At 40.1% G+C, this 19578-nt stretch overlaps 1 protein-coding gene across 1 annotated transcript in view; it reads right to left on the bottom strand.

Moving 5' to 3' along the window:
* LOC126282067 (uncharacterized) overlaps positions 1 to 17753 on the bottom strand; it is a 100836-nt gene extending 83083 nt beyond the window's left edge. The window contains exon 1 of the mRNA XM_049981512.1: positions 17714 to 17753. The gene's annotated coding sequence lies outside the window, so the exon portion shown is untranslated. The remainder of the gene's footprint in view (positions 1 to 17713) is intronic.
* Positions 17754 to 19578: the final 1825 nt, after the last annotated feature.

The following is a 19578-nucleotide window of genomic DNA, read 5'->3' as shown; positions in this document are numbered from 1 at the left end:
AGTATATGGCCGAAGAACATTGTGATAAAATGTTTTTTTTATTCCAGAGGATCCCCAGTGCACCAGTGCGATAAACTACCAAGACCAAGAACATTCCAGTGAAAAAGGAAATGATATCATTGAAGAAAATGCTGTCTTAGTTATAGCGAGTGTAAATGTGCAGTGCCTCAGAACAAAACTTGATACATTATCACTGTTGACGAAGTGAGACCTGATGTATTATGTATATGTGAGCACCGGCTATCCCAACCAGAAACAGAATACTATAGAAACATTGAATATTTAGAAATGGTGAACGCATGGTGTAGAGCAGGCTGTTCCAACCAAGCTCCAGGGAGTTGGGGCGCTCTGGAGTGCTCACTGCGGCAGCTCGGAGCCCGCGTGGAGTGGGAAAGCGAACTCACTGCCCCCTGGCCCCATGCAGCCACAACTGACACAATAATCCATGTTCGATGACAGCTATGACTAGGGGCGGGAGCCCTGTACCTCTATTGGAGGATGATACCTTTCTATTCATTGAGAGGGATGGTCATCCGCAGTGTCTTGTATGTCATAAAGTATTTAATTCTGGGAAGAGCTATAATATACAACAACATTATACACGTCTTCATGCAGTGCACAGGTAGAAGGCGTTGCACGCAGAGAACTGGTAGCCAGGCTTAAGAACGACATACCAGGAAACCTAAGTTTAAAAAAGCTTTCGTAATATGGAGGGTACCAAACATGCATATAGTTGATGTTCTGTAATGCGTTTATAATTTTCAGGTGAATGAGAGTGGAGAAAACACTACTGAATCTGCAATTCGAGCAAGCTACAGGGTCACTCACACCATTGGGATGAGTGGCAAGCTGTTTTCGGTGAGACCATTCGTAAAATCGTGCATGGCAGCAGTTGCAGAATGTTTGTTTCCAAGGGAGGTGCAGGCAATTGAAGGGGTTTGCCTGTCGCAGCAAACAATGTCTTGTTGAATCCTAGACATGGCATCGGATTTAGAGACACAGCTCAGGAAAAAAGTGGAGACCTTTGTTGCATTTTCACTAGCACCTGACGAAAGCACCAACATATCGAACTGTGCTCAGCTTGCAGTCTTTGTGCGTGGTGTTGACATGGAACTGTAAGTAACTGAAGAACTCTTGGCTGTGGTACCACTCAATTACACCACAACAGGACATGACATTTTTTAAGCTGTTTGTGGATCAGTGGACAATATGAATTTGCAGTGGGATAAGCTCCATTGTGTAGTGACAGACGGTGCACCACAAATGATTGGGTGTCACCAAGGTTTTGCTTCTCGTTTGAAAAATAAACTCAGAGATGAATTTGGGAAAGACATTTTGACTCTTTATTGGTTTATTCACCAAGAGGCACTGTGTGCTGAAACAGTAGAGCTAGGTGGCGTAATGAAAGATGTCGTGAAGTGTGTGAAATTTTTGTGGCGTCACGGTATGAATCATCACCAATTCAAATGATTCCTGAAAGATATGGAAGCGGTGTATGGGGATATACCTTACCACAGTACAGTTCGTTGGCTGAGTTGGGGGAAATTTCTTGATGTTTTCTTTGCCATTCGTGAGGAAATATCCCCTTTTCTCGAAATGAAAGGGGAACAAATGCGTTGTCTGAAAGATATAAAATGGATATCACACCTGGAGTTCCTAGCTGACATAACTATGCATCTGAATAATCGTCTTGCTTCTTCAAAACTACCTGAGGGTACTACTTTCGGCGATTACCAAGCAAAGTTAAAGCAGCTCATCGCATCGTTTGATCACGATTCCGAGACCTCACTAGTTTGGAAATGGAACTTAAGGTGTTCAACACTCCTCTTTCAGTTTCCCCTGATGACCTGTCATCGTCACTTCCATTTGAGATTATTGATTTGCTAAATTCAACTTTGTTGAATGAGAGGTACTACAACATGATGGTATCATTCATTACAGCAAAAAACATTTCCCAAGCTTCACAACAATGCCGCTCATATCATGTGCGTGTTTGGATCTACATGGTGTTGTGAGCAGCTTTTCTCAGCAATGAAAAGATTAAAAAGTAAGGAACGATCGTTTCTTCAGAATGCAACAATGAAGGCCATCCTCCGCATTAACACTGGAACACTTTGACGCCTGATATTTCTGATCTTGTAATGAAAATTTCAAGCTACAGAGGCCCAATAAATATAGTATGCAATTTCTTGTACAATAGTTGTTTCTTATTTATTTTCTGAACATCATATTTCCTGGTGTAACATGTCACCACGTCTTAGCACCTAAGAGTATGAGGTTGTCGATCTTGTAAGACGCAGCTGGAACATCAAAACGCTTGCCTTGCCGCCTGCCTCAGCCAGCCGTGCCGGCTTGCTGGACCACTTGAATGGTCACAGTGAGCGACACGGCTCCCTGGAGCAAGGAGCGCTCCGCGGCTCACAACGGAGCCGACGAGCTGGAACAGCCTGGTGTAGAGAAACTACTATCCATAGTGGTGTGGCTGTGTATGTAAATAGTACACTCAGTGCCAATAATATTGGTGTAAGTAAATTTTGTGTAGATCTGGACCTAGAATTAGCTGCTTTGGGACTGTCAGATTCCAACTTAATTGTTGTTTCTGTGTGCTGGTTGCCAGATGGAAACTTTGAAAATTTCCTCAACCAGTTGGAAAGCTGTCTCTGTCATCTAGTGCACTTAGGGACAAAAATTGCTTTATGTGGAGACTTCAACATTCATACTAGAGAAGGTAATGATAAAGAGAGAGCTTTCATGAACTTATTAAGCAGCTATGGGCTATTCATAGGAAACTCTCTACCAACAAGAGGAGCTATCTGTCTTCACACAATTGTGACAAACCTAAATAGTTGGGACTGCAAAGAAAGTGTGGTGGACCCTATACTAGCACATCACCATGTAGTAATCATGAAGTTATGGACAAACTCAGCAAGTACACAACAAATTCCCAGCTGGCATTCAAATTATGTATTCAGAAATAGAGTTATTACAAAGACAAGCTTACATGATTTCAAATCTACAGTGTCTTCTACAGATTGGCGCCAAACAATTGATGAATTGCCACCAAATTCTGCTTTCAATCACATGTTCCAGACCCTTAAAGTGAAATTTGATTAACCTTTCCCATTAAAACCCAAGAGATATTCAAATGCTAAATCAAAATGTAGACAAAAAACCTAACAAATTAAAGAGGTGGTATACTCCTAGACTAGCCAAAATAAAATGTATTGTCCAAATACTAAATTACAAGGTAAAAGCTGCTAAAGGTATAGATATTAAGGATAGACTGTAATTTACAGATGAGAAGGATCTACAGAAAGGAAGTAGAAAACGCAAACAAGGAAAGCAATGCCAGATTTATTGAAGAAGCTCACAATCCTTGTAAAGCAGCATGGGATCTGCCTAATGAGCACAGGAAAAACCCCACCTCTTGCTCTAATTCTTGCAGTCCAGATGAGTTCAATGACTGTTTTATTAAAATAGTGGAAAACACAGTAAATGAAATTCCTGACTTTGGAATAGATCCTGCAGCTGCTGTGAAATTTGAGAATAAATGCAGCATGGTAATGTGGAAGAGAGTGTATCCAAAAGAAATAATAAAAATTATAAAAAGCTACAAATATTCAGGGAGCCCTGATATTATGGCATGTCTTGTACTATGTTAAAAACTATAATCAGTGAAATTGCACAGCCATTAACAGTAGTAATAAATAAAAGCCTCCGTGCAAGGGAATTTCCAGACTTCCTGAAAGTAGCATGCACAGTGCCTGTTTATAAAAATGGCAGTCCACATGATGCGTCAAACTACAGGACCATATCTACAATACCAGTACTAGCGAAGGCGATGGAGTCAATAATGAAAGAACAACTATTAAGTTACTTTGAAGGAAATAGTCTCTCTTATGATGCGCTATAGGGCTTTTGGAAGGGCGGGTCAGAAGATATCGCCGCGGTTGTAAACAAACAGTCTACAAGATCATCGAGAACATCGAATTTGCTACAACAGCTGGAGACAAGAAGAATCGTATTCCAGTTAAGTCTGTCGCTGCACAAGCGCTGCTGGATGGTCCTGCTGTTTTCGTCAGTTGCAGACTTAATTTTAGTTTAGATATAAATGATTCATTTGGTCATGGTAACGGATGGTTTACCGTTGCCGTTGTTCGTGGTGGTACAGGAGTACCAAATGTTCCTGGACTTGAAAGTTTTGTTAACAGAGACATTATTGCTTTTCGCACCTACCATATTTCTGAATTGGCTAATAAGGATTTTGGTAAATCAGCATATGTTTCTCCTTCTTCTTTGTCATTATATACTCATAACAGGAGGAAAATATCTGTAAACGAATCTGTATTTATTTGGGTTAAAGGAAAAGGTGTGTGTGAATATGTAAAGTTTGTTGGTGACTGTACTGTATATTTTCATAAATAAATTGTTTATTTGCAAACTGATCTGTAGCGTCAGCCATTAACCGGACAAGGGTACATCTAGAACCGGGGGGCTCAAGGAGGCAACAGCATGTCACGCCACAAAGGCGGCTGACGCAACTCGCCGACCAGCTTACGTAATCTTGGCAGCGCGCCTGGGTCAACAACAACAGCTGTACTTGACTTAGTTACAAACATAAGTCAGGATTTTGAAGACAAAGAGTCTATAACACTAGTATTCTGTGACCTTGGTAAGGCATTTGACTGCATATGACATAAGGCCCTGTTCAGAAAGCTAAAAACATAGTGTATAGGGGGACCTGCCCTGCAAACTCTTGAATCCTACAGATGACAGATTGTCTCTGTGCAAGGAGCTGATTCAGGTGAGAAGAAGCTACAGCATGGTGTGCCACAGGGATCAGTAATATAGGGCTGCTGCTGTTCCTTATCTTTGTAAATGACATAGGTTCCAATGGGCACACCTTGCAGTTTGCGGATGATACAACCTTGTTCTCAAAAGGAGAGAATGTTGTACAAGCATTGCAACAAGCAGAAGTCTTGTTCAGCAAAGCTAAGGGCTAGTTTATCATGAACAAAATGAAAATTAATGAAGAAAAAACTCAGAGGACGATATGCAGCCCCAGCAACACTGGAGCACTGGGTAACACAGCAGATGTTAAACTTCTGAGCTTTCTCATTGATACCAAATTAACCTGGCAACAGCACACCAAACATGAATGTTCCAAACTTTCACGGGTCCTGTACCTCTTGAGGAAACAGAAAAGTATAGTACAAGAACAGTACCTGCTAATTGTGTACTACGCAATGTTCCACAGCCACATCAGTTATGAGCTGTTGTTTTGGGGCCATTCTGCAGGCTGCAAGAATGTACTTTTACTGCAAAAGAAAGCAATGAGGATCATTACTTCAAGCAAAAAAACAGACCACTGTAAACCAGTTTTCACCAGGTTAGGAGATCTGACTGTTTACAGCCAGTATATATTGAACTGCCTCTTCCACATAAAGAGGAACCATGATATCTACAGAAAGTGAAATGAAGTTCACAATTATAGCACTCACAATAAAGACAGTATCGACATGCCAAGGTGTCGATTAGCAAAGACAACAGCTTCCCAATGGAGGCCCTAAAACTGTTTAATGCTCTACATAATGACATTCAGTCTTTACCATGGGAGCAATTTAAAACTACTATTTTGTGTAAGCTAAAAGAGCAACCCTTCTACAGTATTGAAGAATTCTTCTCTAGTAACAGCATAGTGTTAACTTGAACTGCAGCTCAGTTCAATGACTCCAACAGCAACCATTATATTTAATTTCATTATATACTTGTATCTATTTTATTGTTGTGATATTATTGTAATCTAATTTATAACTCAAATATGTCTTGCGGAATTAAATTCCTATCATAGTAGAGCTGTATTCATGTATTTTGATAATGTGGTATCTTGACATTGTCTGTCGAGCTGTGGCTGGTGAATGACATACGGCCATTTTGTCACGTAAACAGCCATGGCAAGTCCACAGAAAATCATCGCTGATGAATTTCAGATTTACTTTGTGGTGTGGCTGAAATGGTAAAAAACAGTTTTAATAGTGATGATGTTTGTGGAATTGTGCAATATGGTATGAAAATTCAGGAAGTCGTAGCAGGCTGCGATCCTGAAAGAGTAAGAAATGAATATGTTGTGGCATCGATAGGTCACATTGACCACACAAATTACAATCGTTGGAATATTAACTGCTCTGACAAGCCGCCATGTTTAATTCACTCTGCCTTTGTACTTCGTGCAGTGTTCATGTGTATCAGTCTCTATGATAAAATATATGTGTAAATAGAAAACTTGGGAACGGTTTCTTAAGTATATTATGATCCATATCCAGAATCCCATATAGGTGACCCCAGACAAAAAAGTTCTACGTCTTCCGCACCAGTCGTATAGAATCAACAGCTTTCACATAGGGTGCCACGGCTACATCAACGAACATTCTTCACGAAGATTTTGAGGCCCAGCTCTTACGACCAGGCCAACATAAACTTCCGCCATTGGTTATTTCACAGCTAACAGACAATGATCTACGATCCTCTGCTTTAGCAACTCCACAATGACCGAGTGTTATGCAGTTACCTCAAACAATGGACTCAGACTTTATTTCACCGGATTACGCACAACAACAAGTGAAAAGTGAAGTGGATGATCTACTAAATAGTGTGACGATCAATCACTCATACGAAGTTCAAAGGGACCGAAATTCGCACACATGCTTTGATCCTCTATGTGTCATGATGTCAGTTACAGTAGTGCCATGTGCAACACCACCATTTGTGGAAAATGCACATGCAGTCAACTATTACGAAGCTACGCCGGCTTCGCCTTCCTCACAAATCAGTAAAATTGATAACAGACATTTTTATGCAGCCAGTCGCCACAACAAACCACCGGATCGGCGGCCCAGTTTCGTCACCACGTGGGTACGAGTGCACCCAACATAGCCTCTCCACCCAGCAATGTTGTACTATAACAGTGCAACCGCCAACAGCTTTCACCAGTGTTTTATGGTCCTACCATGAAGGGTGTGTGGCCAGTGTGTGTGAAAAACTCTCCTTGTTGCCACTTTAAGCTCCAGGCCACCCCACCCTCCTACCTCCTCTCCCCATCACACATGGGGGCCTCGATTCCTACCATACAACTGTTCGTCCTCCCTTAGTAACGTCAGCGTCAGCTGCGCCGCCCTTCCATGTCATTTCTGAGTTGGACAACGTCAGTGCTATTTCTGAAATTTCCAGTCCACTTTTCGGGCCCTCATTACGCACCCCTCGCCTGTTCGCTCCCACGGTACTGACCGTGCCTGCCGCATTGTGTTTTCGGGCGTCTTCAGAGACATTACAACTAGCCATTGTTCTAAACGTGTGTGCTAGTAACATTTCCACTCCGGTGATGCCAGATCCCAGGATGAACTCTTGTGTAGCAGGACCGCAGGCCTTCCAAGACATGCTGAAGCCACCTTCATCTCCACCTCCAGGCCGCCTACCCAAGCTACCTCCCCCATAAGAGGACAATCCAGTTTCATGGTTCACACTGGTGAAGCACCTCTTCGAGCTCCATTAAGTGACTGATGACAACTCCAAGTTCCTATGTTTGGTCACACACCTTCACGACCACTTGGATTTATTTTGGGATCTCCTACTTTCGCCTCCACCACCACCGAAGTACGAGTTCACCAAGAAAACGATATTGGACCAACTTGCCTGCTCACCACATGAATTGATTGAATTGATAATCAAGATTCTGTACGAGGAGCACCTGGGGGACTGCACTCTGTCACAACTTTGGCACTGCCTCAGGTTACTCGTGAGTGAACACACGACGCCAGATGTCACTCTGTAGGCGGTATGGTCTGCCAAGTTACCTACCGACCTACAGATACACCTACTGCCGCACTCTTTCTAATCTACCGGTTCTTGCTATGCATCACAGATTAGCTGTATGCACTCCTGCATCAGAAACACCCAGCTCATGCCCCATCGCTGTGTGAGACTACACATCCTGTTTACCGGCCACCTGCAGGCAGGGGTAGGGCTTGTTCCACTTCTACGCCTTCTACGCCATCAGGCAGTACTCATTCACTCTCTCCTCTTTCCAAGCACTCAATACTCACCCACGCTCCATACATCCCTGTTAACTTACCAGAACAGATCAAGGAGGACAAGCCTCCCCCACTATCACAGTCACGGCCACATCCGGCTCATCCATACTGTAGGTACCACAAGATTTTTGGAGCAGAGGCCAAGAAGTGCAGGTTACCATGCCAACAACCAAATGCCAGCTGCAGGGACTAAATGATGCCAAGTCCTCCGGGGAACTTCACAGCCATCCCCTAATACTGCACTCCGTCCAATCGTCCCCTCAGCCGAGCGGTCATTTATACGTGACAGACATTTCATCGCAATTTGTCTACCTAATTGATACTGGCACTGATGTGTCAATCATACCTCGATCATTGGCTCCTACTGAATTTCACCGACAAAGTCAATGCATCAATGTTACAATCTGTCAGTTCTGTGAAAGTGATGGTACACGTATCCCTATCTCTCCATTTCCTGTGGACCATCTACATTGCTGACATCGATGAACCAATTCTTGGTATGGATTTTTTGTCCCATTACAAGCTCTCCCCAAACATAGTCCAGTGTTTAGTGTTACACCACCCATCTAACACTCAGATACCATGCTCTGGCACTCATACTCCTCGTTCCATTTCCGCCGCAACATGGGATTTAGTTCTCGAGTGTTTTGCTCTGGCAGGTATGATTGTGACCTGCATCACTAACCTACTTTCAGAATATGACTCAGTGGTGCACCTCCATCGGGAGAATGACAAGCTGAAACAATGCATTCCTCACACTTACAACGAGCTCACTGTGGCCCACACCTCACTGTTGCAACTGTAATCCGCAGTTTCTTCACCGGATTAAACTTCGTCGCCAAGAATCAGCTCAAACACTCATCAGGTTAGTTCAAAAACATTCACTGTGCATGACAATTTGCATTCAGTGACTCATGCATTGCCCAAATGCCCACTACGTGCAGTGCCTCATGTTTCAAACAGTGTCTCTAATAACAGTCGCTTGCACAGCATGACCACACCCACTATGCAGGCAGCCGCCCCGCTTGTTAATAAACATTCTCCCTCTTCCGCACACCAGCCGAGCAACTCGGCAGACATCACTGTCCCTCGCAAAATGCCAGTGCCTCTTGCGCAACGTCAGTGCCTCTCTTGCCCACACCGGTTACCAAAGGCAAAGTTAACAACAGACAGTCGCTGCGTGACCCACATCACTCTGTGCTGTGTTTGCAGCCGACCTCTACAAACAAACGCACACCATGCTCATGTAATAGACATGTGACTTTCACACTGCCTTTTCCCATTTGTGCTAACGTCTATGCCTCATTGCGCCCCACTCATCCCAAAACTCTAAGTCAGAACATTACTCAGCCTCGTGTGCAGTTCTCAGTCTCTTCCGTCACTGATGGAATGACACACAAGATAATTACCACTGCTGGCTCTCCTATTAGACACAAGGTTAGACGCCTCAACCCCATTAAACAGCGCGTGGCCTGGCAGCAAATTAACAAATTTCTGGAGGCAGGCATTCTACGACCATTGGACAGCAATTAGTCTTCATCAATTCACCTCGTCACCAAGCACAACTATTCTTTTCGAATGTGTGGTGATTACAGACATTTAAATCCTTGCATTGTCATGGACAATTACCCCGTGCCAAACAGAAATGATTTCACTCATATGTTATTAGGCGCCACAATTTTCATTGTGATTGACTGCAAACGTGCTTATCACCAGATTCCCGTAGTGCCGGAAGACATTCCAAAGACTGAGATCATCACGCCACTCGGTTTGTTCCAGTACAACATCATACCACCCGTATTAAAGAATGCGGCACAAATGTGGCAACGTTTCATTGACTCTTACGATTTGAGTTCTGCTTCGCATACCTGAATGACATACTCATTTTCAGCAAATCGACTGAAGACTACAAAGATAATTTATCCCAGGTCCTCCAGACTTTGGCATCCAAGAGTGCAGAGGTCATCAAAGGAAAATTACAATTGCATCAGTCTTCTGTGATATTTCTAGGTTACACTGTCTCTGCAGACGGAATACAGCCTCCCAAATCCCACGTGCAGGCTATCACATCATTGCCACCCCTAGCTATGTACAAAGAACTCAAAAGTTTCCTAGGTACTATAAATTACTACTTCCATCATCTACCTTCTGCCGCCGCTGTGTAGGCCCCACTGATGGACTCAATCTCTGACAAACAAATTTTGGGCGTTAAACCAGTCTGTTGGACTGAACCCATGCTAGAGGCTGTCAGTCCTCTTAAAACAAGTTTAGCTCATGCAGTCATACCCGTCCAACCTGATCCGTCTGCCAATTTGTTCATCACTACGAACGCCAGTGACATCGCGGTCGGGTCAGTATTACAACAGAGCAATGGCGACACAGTCTCACCACTTCATTTCTTCTCCAAAAAACAGTAGAAATATTCTGCTTTTGATAGAGAGCTTCTGGCAGTGTATGAGGCCATCAAACACTTCCGCACTGACATCGAGGGCCGTCCTTTCTTCATTCTTACTGATCACAAACTACTGGAAGATGCCTTCTGCAACCCGCCAGAGGATCCTCCCCCTCCCACGAAGTTTCCACCACTTTGACCTGGTCTCTCAATTTACTATGGACGTACGCTACATCAAAGGCACAGAGAACATCCCTGCTGATTTCCTCTTGCGGAGCAATGTCATTTAAAGTATCATCAATTGATCCCACCTCACCAACCTACAGGCTTTGAACAAGGATGCTCAGGTTCTGCAGTCTTTGCTCGTGTTTACCAAGGCTAAGTTACCGGGCATTTCAGATGAAGTGTGGTGCGACTCTTCTATGGGCATTCTGCAGCCTTTGCTCCCGCCCACGCTGTGCCAACAGCCTAAACTTCTCTGGTCCTTCACCCTCTTTCTTCCTCATCAACTCTTCTGTCAGAAGAAAGAGCAAGTGCCTCCAAAAGGTTCTCCTGCTGCTGATTACTGAGTAGATTTTTTATCTATCAGTTTGAATTAAATTTAATAATTCATACAACAAATTAATCAGTGAATTCCACACAATAATTCTGGATAAATAAAATTAAAATCTTCACAAACTGACCACTTATACTCCCATTAATTACCACCTTTAGTTCAGCCAGCTTTTATTGTCATTTGGCAGAAGACAAGTGCATATCATCTTTGTGGCTGGTGTTGTAATGACGTTCCAATATGTGCTTTTCTAGGTCATAATAGTGTGTTGGCATTTTAAGAATGACCTTCAAATGATACAAACACAAAAGCAATTTCCATTTGGCATTCAGTGATGTGGCTTCATCACCTTACCTGTTTTAGACAAGTACACACATACCACAGTATTCCTAATGCAAAATGTAAATCTAATTTAACGCAATTAGTACTGTCAGCAGACTGCTTGCCAGCTGACTGCTTCACTCTAGAGGCGTCTGGCTGCAGCCTTCCTTTACCTCTTCCATTTTGCCCTCAGCCCCACTTGCTGCTGTGCTGTGTTTGGAGTGCTAGGCAGCAGAGTGGCCAGAAGGATCACGGAGTGCTGTTTGACCAGCTCTGCTTTGTAACATGACAGAAGGTGTTGTGGACAGTCTCGGACAAATGTGCAGAGCTTATTCGTGAAGTCACCAAACGAGATCGAACAACATTGTGTTTGGCCATTTTCTTCATGTTAGTTGGAACTGCTTGTTGTGTGAACTCTAATGTGCCACATTTGGCTCATTCAAAGGTAGAAGTAATGATAGGACTGATTTTTGTGATGGCTCTGGCATGTAACATGGTTGAGCCTCATCTGAAAAGTATACTTTCCATTATATGCTCGCCACAAAGAGTTCAGCGACACCTTCAAAAGAATGGTACGCATGTAAGTTGAGCACCAGACACAGCAAGAGACCCATATCAACCGTGTGATGTTAGAAATTTTCCAAGTAGGTATACACGAAAATGATGCAGATTGAAATATAAACGAGGACCATCAACTGGGATAATGTTAGCCCATTTTTCTGCCAGCATCTGCTATATGACAAAATCAATTTAGTGTTATCATATTTTAGAAATTGTTTATGCGATAATATTTTTTTCAAATGATACAAGTACAAACACTACTTGCCAACATTCAAATCAACTGTATAGCTGGTGAACTGCCGAAAGACGGAATGACATTATTTTATATCAATTGCAGGTCTGTCATGTAAATATCAATGCAGTAGTTGTTACCTATCCTTTGATGAGAGAAGTGTAGATATCAGTAGTTAAGGCATTAATATTCAGGTGGTAATATTTTTGTACTGTTTTCGATTGATAGCATATGGAAAGTCAAATATGAATCTAATTTGTTTGTCACAACTTTATGTGAACAACAATGAGCCTCTCCTGAATAGGGTGCAAGAACATCATACTGATATGGGCAAACGTTATGCTAGTTGCCTGTCCAGAATTACATGTCAATCAGACATTCTATGACTCCAGTGGATTACTTTACAGTACCTACTAATTTATAAAATTGTATTTTCAGTAGTTGACTTAAACTGAAAATACTTTGGTAAACACTATTGTATAGCATAGTAGGGACACTATAATGTGGCAGCCAGCCATGAGTGTGTGTGGGGGGGGGGGGGGGGGGGGAAGAGAGGAAGAGAGAGAGAGAGAGAGAGAGAGAGAAGAAGAAGAAGAAGAAGAAGAAGAAGAAGAGAGAGAATTTTGACTGTCCATGAGGTGAAAGCAATGGGGGTGAACAAGTCCCGCTTTCTTCTCACATGGCTGGCAGTTTACATCCTTGTTCTGTGCTTATGCAGAAACAGAACTGACATGTGGTTTTAGGAATTGCCAATCCTTTCTGATCATAGTAATAACAGTAATGGTTTCATTTGTCTGTGGGCCATTCTGTACGATGGTGTTGGACATGTCAATTTTACATATTTACATGGTGTTTGAAGATAAAACAATTATAACTTTAAAAATTAAACAGTTACATACATGACTAAATCAATAAAATGAATGATTATCTTAATATTAGGATCTAGGAACACTGATATATATATATAGGAGCACTGATCAAATATTAAATGCTCTGAATAACCGGACATCACCCATTGGTATTTTTTGTGATTTCTCAAAGGCCTTTGATTGTGTAAATCATGGAATTCTTTTAGATAAGCTAAATCATTATGGTTTGAGTGGGGCAGTGCACAAATGGTTTAATTCATACTTAACTGGAAGAATGCAGAAAGTTGAAATAAGTGGTTCGTGTAATGTTAAAACAACAGCTGATTCCTCAAACTGGGGTGCTATCAAGCACGGGGTCCCACAGGGTTCGGTCTTAGGTCCTTTACTGTTCTTGATATACATTAATGACTTACCATTCCACATTGATGAAGATGCAAAGTTAGTTCTTTTTGCTGATGATACAAGTATAGTAATAACATCCAAAAACCAAGAACTAAGTGATGTAATTGTAAATGATGTTTTTCACAAAATTATTAAGCGGTTCTCAGCAAACGGACTCTCTTTAAATTTTGATAAAACACAGTATATACAGTTCCGTACAGTAAATGGCACAACTCCAGTAATAAATATAGAATTTGAACAGAAGTCTGTAGCTAAGGTAGAATTTTCAAAATTTTTAGGTGTGTCCATTGATGAGAGGTTAAACTGGAAGCAACACATTGATGGTCTGCTGAAAACGTCTGAGTTCAGCTATGTATGCTATTAGGGTTATTGCAAATTTTGGTGATAAGAATCTCAGTAAATTAGCTTACTATGCCTACTTTCATTCACTGCTTTCGTATGGCATCATATTCTGGGGTAGTTCATCGTTGAGTAGAAAAGTATTCATTGCACAAAAACGTGTAATCAGAATAATTGCTGGAGCCCACCCACGGTCATCCTGCAGACATCTATTTAAGGATCTAGGGATCCTCACAGTAACCTCACAGTATATATATTCCCTTATGAAATTTGTTGATAATAATCCAACCCAATTCAAAAGTAATAGCAGTGTGCATACCTATAACACCAGGAGAAAGGATGATCACTATGCAGGGTTAAATCTGACTTTGGCACAGAAAGGGGTAAATTATGCTGCCACAAAAGTCTTTGGGCACCTACCAAACAGCATCAAAAGCCTGACAGATAGCCAACTAACATTTAAAAATAAATTAAAAGAATTTCTAGATGACAACTCCTTCTACTCATTGGCTGAATTTTTAGATATAAACTAAGTAAAAAAAAAAAAAAAACAAAAAAAACTTAATCATTAGTGTCATGCAATATTTTGTGTAATGTAATTTCTTGTACAGACATCTTTTATTAACCTGACACGTTCCACATCATTACGAAGTGTCGTATTCATGATCTATGGAACAAGTATTAATCTAATCTAATCTAATCTAATACAGTTATAGTATGTTTCAAGGAGTTGTACAGATATACATCTATAGAAGACATACTTATTTCTCGTAAAATAACTGCTTATAAGCAATGTGTGTGTGTGTATGTGTATCACAGACAGAAGTCACTTTATGCGACTTGAAAAAATTACATATTTTCACAGTTAACAGTACATACGAACAAATGAGTTAAACTTTTAGCTTCAAGGTATTCTTTAACAATGTTTGGATTAGTTTTACCACATAACATTTCATTTTACTTTTGAAAACAGACATCTCTGGTATCTTTATATAGTGTGCCAAACTGTTGTATGGAAAGCCTCCTATTTTTACAGGCTCTTTGTCAGTTAATTTGAGTCCATTTCCTCAACATGATAATCATTTTCATTTTTGTGCTATAATAATGGATATCTGTTTAGCAATGCAGCATCCACACAATTATTTCATATATGTGCATAGTGAGATCTTCTTAATATGTTTAACTCTCTGAATTTACTTCTGTAGTAATCTCTAGGAGACAATTTTGCTGTGCATCTTACAGCTTTCATTTATAGCTTTAGTACTCTTTGTGAGTGCACATTTGCTGCATTTCCACAGATCAGTATAACATGATATTTGTGAATGGACTAGTATACAGTACATTGCTATTAGTGTTTGAGAGTTTATTGCCCTCAACATTATTGTTGTTAGAACTAAACTAAACTCTCTTTATAACAAATATCGTTTCTCTAATTCTACCTATCCACCATCACACTCAGTAATTTGTGACTTTCTATCTCTACAATATCAATGTCACTCAAGACTAACAGTAGCTTTGTTCAACTTACACGTTTTGTTTACATGTATTTCCATATATGCATTCCAGTCTGAGCTGCTGGTCTTGTGTACGTAGGTGTGCTTGCTAGTGTGAAAGAGTGTGTATGTGTGTTTCCTTTTCTGAAGAAGGCTTTGGCCGAAAGCTAAATGTGTAACAGTCTCTCGGTTATGCTTGTCTGCAACTCGATGTGCCATCTTTATGGTGAGTAGCATTCTGTCCTTTTCCTTATATTGGTCATATGTGTGCTTTTATTAACGTTTATAAGAAGCTTATTTTTGCTGAAATAATTATTTCCATTTGTATATTTAGAAAAGCTTTCTCTTATAAGGTATGTGTAAAAACACTACATACAGCAAATGAAGTGTCATCTGCATACATGGCACCGTTTCCACACACTATGTTGTGCAAATCATATAGGCTTTGTACAAAAAGAAAAGCAGTGGGCCAAGTACTGATCCTTGATGCACACCATTTTTAACAAATCCAAAATCTGAATATGCAGTTGTAGTAGTATTGTTCACTTTTATGTTTCATTTCTACTTCTCCATTTTCCATGAATGATTTTATGATGTCTGAATGCTCCCTTATACCATAACATCGAAGATTTTCTAATATATTGGGGTATACACAATCAAATGCTTTTGAAAAGTCATGAAAAGTAGCACAAACTTTCTTCTATTCATCTAGGGCCTTATTTACAAATGCCAAAAACTCAGATGGTGCAGTTTGGTGGATCAAACCTTTCTAAACCTATCCCGTGCATTATTCAAAGTATTGCATTTTCCTGCAAAATTTACTGTTCTGTCTTTTCAATTATTTTGGATAAGACAAGTGTAACAGTTATTCGTCTTTAATTTCCTTGGTCTTCCTTGGTGCCTTTTTCTAAATAGGAATCAAATTCACTTTTTTTTTTTAAACGTGTGGTAAATATTTCTTCTTTCATGGCTAAGTTTATATAAAAACTCAGACGCTTTCCCACCTACTGCAGGAAGGATTTAATTAATTCTGCAACACATTAGTGGACCAGAATTCGTCTCTTCACTCATTCCGGAATAAGAAAACAACGAGCAACGCAGTACATATAACATACACCGAAACGGAATAAACAGAGTATTAAGGTAAGGTTTCCTTGCAGACCTTTGCACTTCATGTAGTAGTGCCTTTAAAATAAGTACATCACACGAAATCTATGACGGGTTGTAAAGGTAGTTCACAACACCCCTACCAACATTGCTACGTTAAAGTTACGTCATAGTGGTTGTGTAATGTGGTTTGGTGTTATGAGTTACTGTATGGTAGTCACAAGAAAATTATTATTTCTTTTATAATCATTTATCATACCGTAATGGGTTTAGAAATTGCCATTAAAATCCAGGAATTATGGTAGAATTGAGATGAAATACAAGACCATGCAATGAACGTTTCTAAAAATGTTTTTCATTAATCCGTCTCTCTAGGGTATAAACAGCGGGATTTCTTAGTAATAATAATAAAAAACCAATCAGACATACGGTAACTTAAGCTGAATCAAGGTGACACACTGTTTCATAACACACACACCCACACACAGAGAGAGAGAGAGAGAGAGAGAGAGAGAGAGAACCGCGCGTGGGTACTCACTCGTGTTAATATGGGACTTTAAAACAAAACTGCAACAAACAGTCGGAAAAGGAACAGGAAGAATCTCGCAAGCCAGATTCACGAAATGAACTGCTACCGGTAATTGTTCTCTTATTATTATACTTTCGAGAAAGTCTTAATAGCATTTTTACTATTGAGAACGATCCTTCCAGTTGAAAAGTAACGAAAACATATCAACGACATGGAATATCTAAATGAAACAACTGTTTTTTCGTCTCAGTTCAAATGTTGCTCATAGGTGATATATAATATGGTATGACAGGATTCCATTAACAGAGATACATAGACCTACTTTGGTATTAAAAAAAAAAATCTGTGGCCATAGTCGAAGTTAACAATGTATGTGACTAGCACTGAATAATTCAATTATCTTCGCACAATTTGATGACCTTGTTTTGGAATTGACGACTTCGTCGCGTAAGGAAGAGTTGTATGAAGCATGTGGTGAGTATTAGCATTATCACAAAGACAAATACCTGTACAAAGAGATGACTTTTGGATGGTAATGTGAAGATTTATTTGAAACCTACTGTATGGTATTTAACTTGCTAATTACGCATTTTGAGGTTGAAATAATATATTTAAATGGGGTGGAACCTTGAGTCCTCAAATTACAGCAGTATCTCGAGTGCCGGTTTATATTGTCATTCGTACCTCTTTCTAAACACTAAAGCTTCTACTGATTAGCGAGGGAAAAATTCAGTGTCATTACATTATAAGAAACAATTTTTAACTCTCCTCCGAAGCTGTATCAGTAGCACAGCACAGTACAGTACAATATTAGTGACAGCCATTTACCTTGGAATACGCGGCGTGGACGACTCAGGCAACAATGACGAAATGTAGCTCGTAAATGATCCTGATGCTTAACTTGCTTGGCGGAAACGGTACTCTGTCACGCCTTCCATTAACTGGTCCACAGTACCGGTAGGTCAAGCTCTGTTTATAATCTCTCTCGTTCTAATTAGCGATGCGGAATTTACATGGCGCGGCCCCTGCTTTTGCTCGTTTCCTGTGCTTATAGTTGAATTATTACAATCTTGTCGTGAAATTTGACATTGTTATGGAAGTCCTCGCAAAAGTTATTTAGTGGATTGTCATGAACTCCTATACAACATTCTTTTTTTAGTGCGCAGATGAAGGTACAGTCTTAACAAGCCCAACAGATCAATGTACTTTCAAGAACAATGTATCGCCAGCCGAAAACACTACTATAGTGACTGCTGCCTTCCAAGACTGCAACTACGTGGCGCAATTCATTCTACGTAACGAAAAAAAGTATGAAATCGTTGAATCAAGCAAGCTATCCACATACATTATCAAGTTTCCACAAAAATATACCCAAACGGTACGCAATTTTTACCTTATTTCTGCCTGTTGTGATGACAGATGGCGCTGGAAACAATAAATATAACAAGAACTGTGACTTGATTGTTTTACTTACGAGGAATCATTTCCCACTTGTCTTAACGGTGTGAAATTATGCAGCGAAAGTTGAATATAAAGCAACTTTGAATTTCCGAAAGCACATTACCAATTTCGTATTTTCCTAATATTTTTTGTAGAAGTTGCCACTTAAATCAAGGTTTTCTTGGATTGCCTTTTATTAATTAGATTTAAAGACAAACACTTCGATTTTAATACTATTATTCAAAACAATTGAAAAACAAACTTGTCGGACTACATTTTTTTCAGGTTTGATTTTTAAGATTGAATAAAAACCTTGCTTTTCCAGTGAACCTTCAGGTACCAGTTTTTTCGGTCAGTATATATTGCTTTCTTTAGAAAATAGATGGGGAGATCAATCATTAAGTGATTTGGGAAATTGCCAAAAATCTCCACACACCTTATTGTTGTACTTGTGAACAAGTTCTGGGTCTATTTATACTCCACTGCCATCACCCATTTTCCTCCAAGTTTATCTCTTTCTAGTGTAAGTTCTTCATTTTCTCAGTCTTCACTTTTTGCAGTGTGTTCTCGAATAGTTGAATTTGTTTGTCCAAATATTTTCTCGTCCTTGAACACTCCCAATCCATATCTGAATTTCTTCTTATGAGTCAGCACCAGGAATATATATATATATATATATTGAACACTCCCAATCCATATCTGAATTTCTTCTTATGAGTCAGCACCAGGAATATATATATATATATATATATATATATATATATATATATATATATATATATATATATATATATATATATATATATATATATTAGGTCTGTTTACCTACTCATTCCCCATCCAGGAATCCAGGAAGGAGGTAAAAATAGTGATGAACAAAGCATGAAAACATCAAACACTAACACTGACACGGGGCTTGGATGGTTGCTTCATCTGTAATGGCATCACAAAGGTCAAAGTTGACCACATTAAATCAAAAAGAAATACTTTGTTGTAACAATTTGTAGGGATATGGTGGAGTCACACAGACTCAGTCGTATGTAAAACCTGTTGTAGACTTTGGTTCATAGATAGGATACTAGGTAAATGCAATTAGTCTTCAAAGAAGATAGCTTACAAATACACATCTGAAGCACACTAGAATGTAGTTGAAGTATGTGGGCTGTGTAACAAATAGGACTAACATGGGATATTGAATGTGTACAAAGAAGGGCAGCATGAATGATCATAGGTTTGTTTGACCTGTGGGAGAG

This window comes from Schistocerca gregaria, chromosome 7 (assembly GCF_023897955.1).
Source record: "Schistocerca gregaria isolate iqSchGreg1 chromosome 7, iqSchGreg1.2, whole genome shotgun sequence".
NCBI classification, from domain to species: domain Eukaryota; kingdom Metazoa; phylum Arthropoda; class Insecta; order Orthoptera; family Acrididae; genus Schistocerca; species Schistocerca gregaria.
The sequence above is the reverse complement of the archived record's forward strand: the minus strand, read 5'-3'. Positions and strand labels throughout refer to the sequence as shown.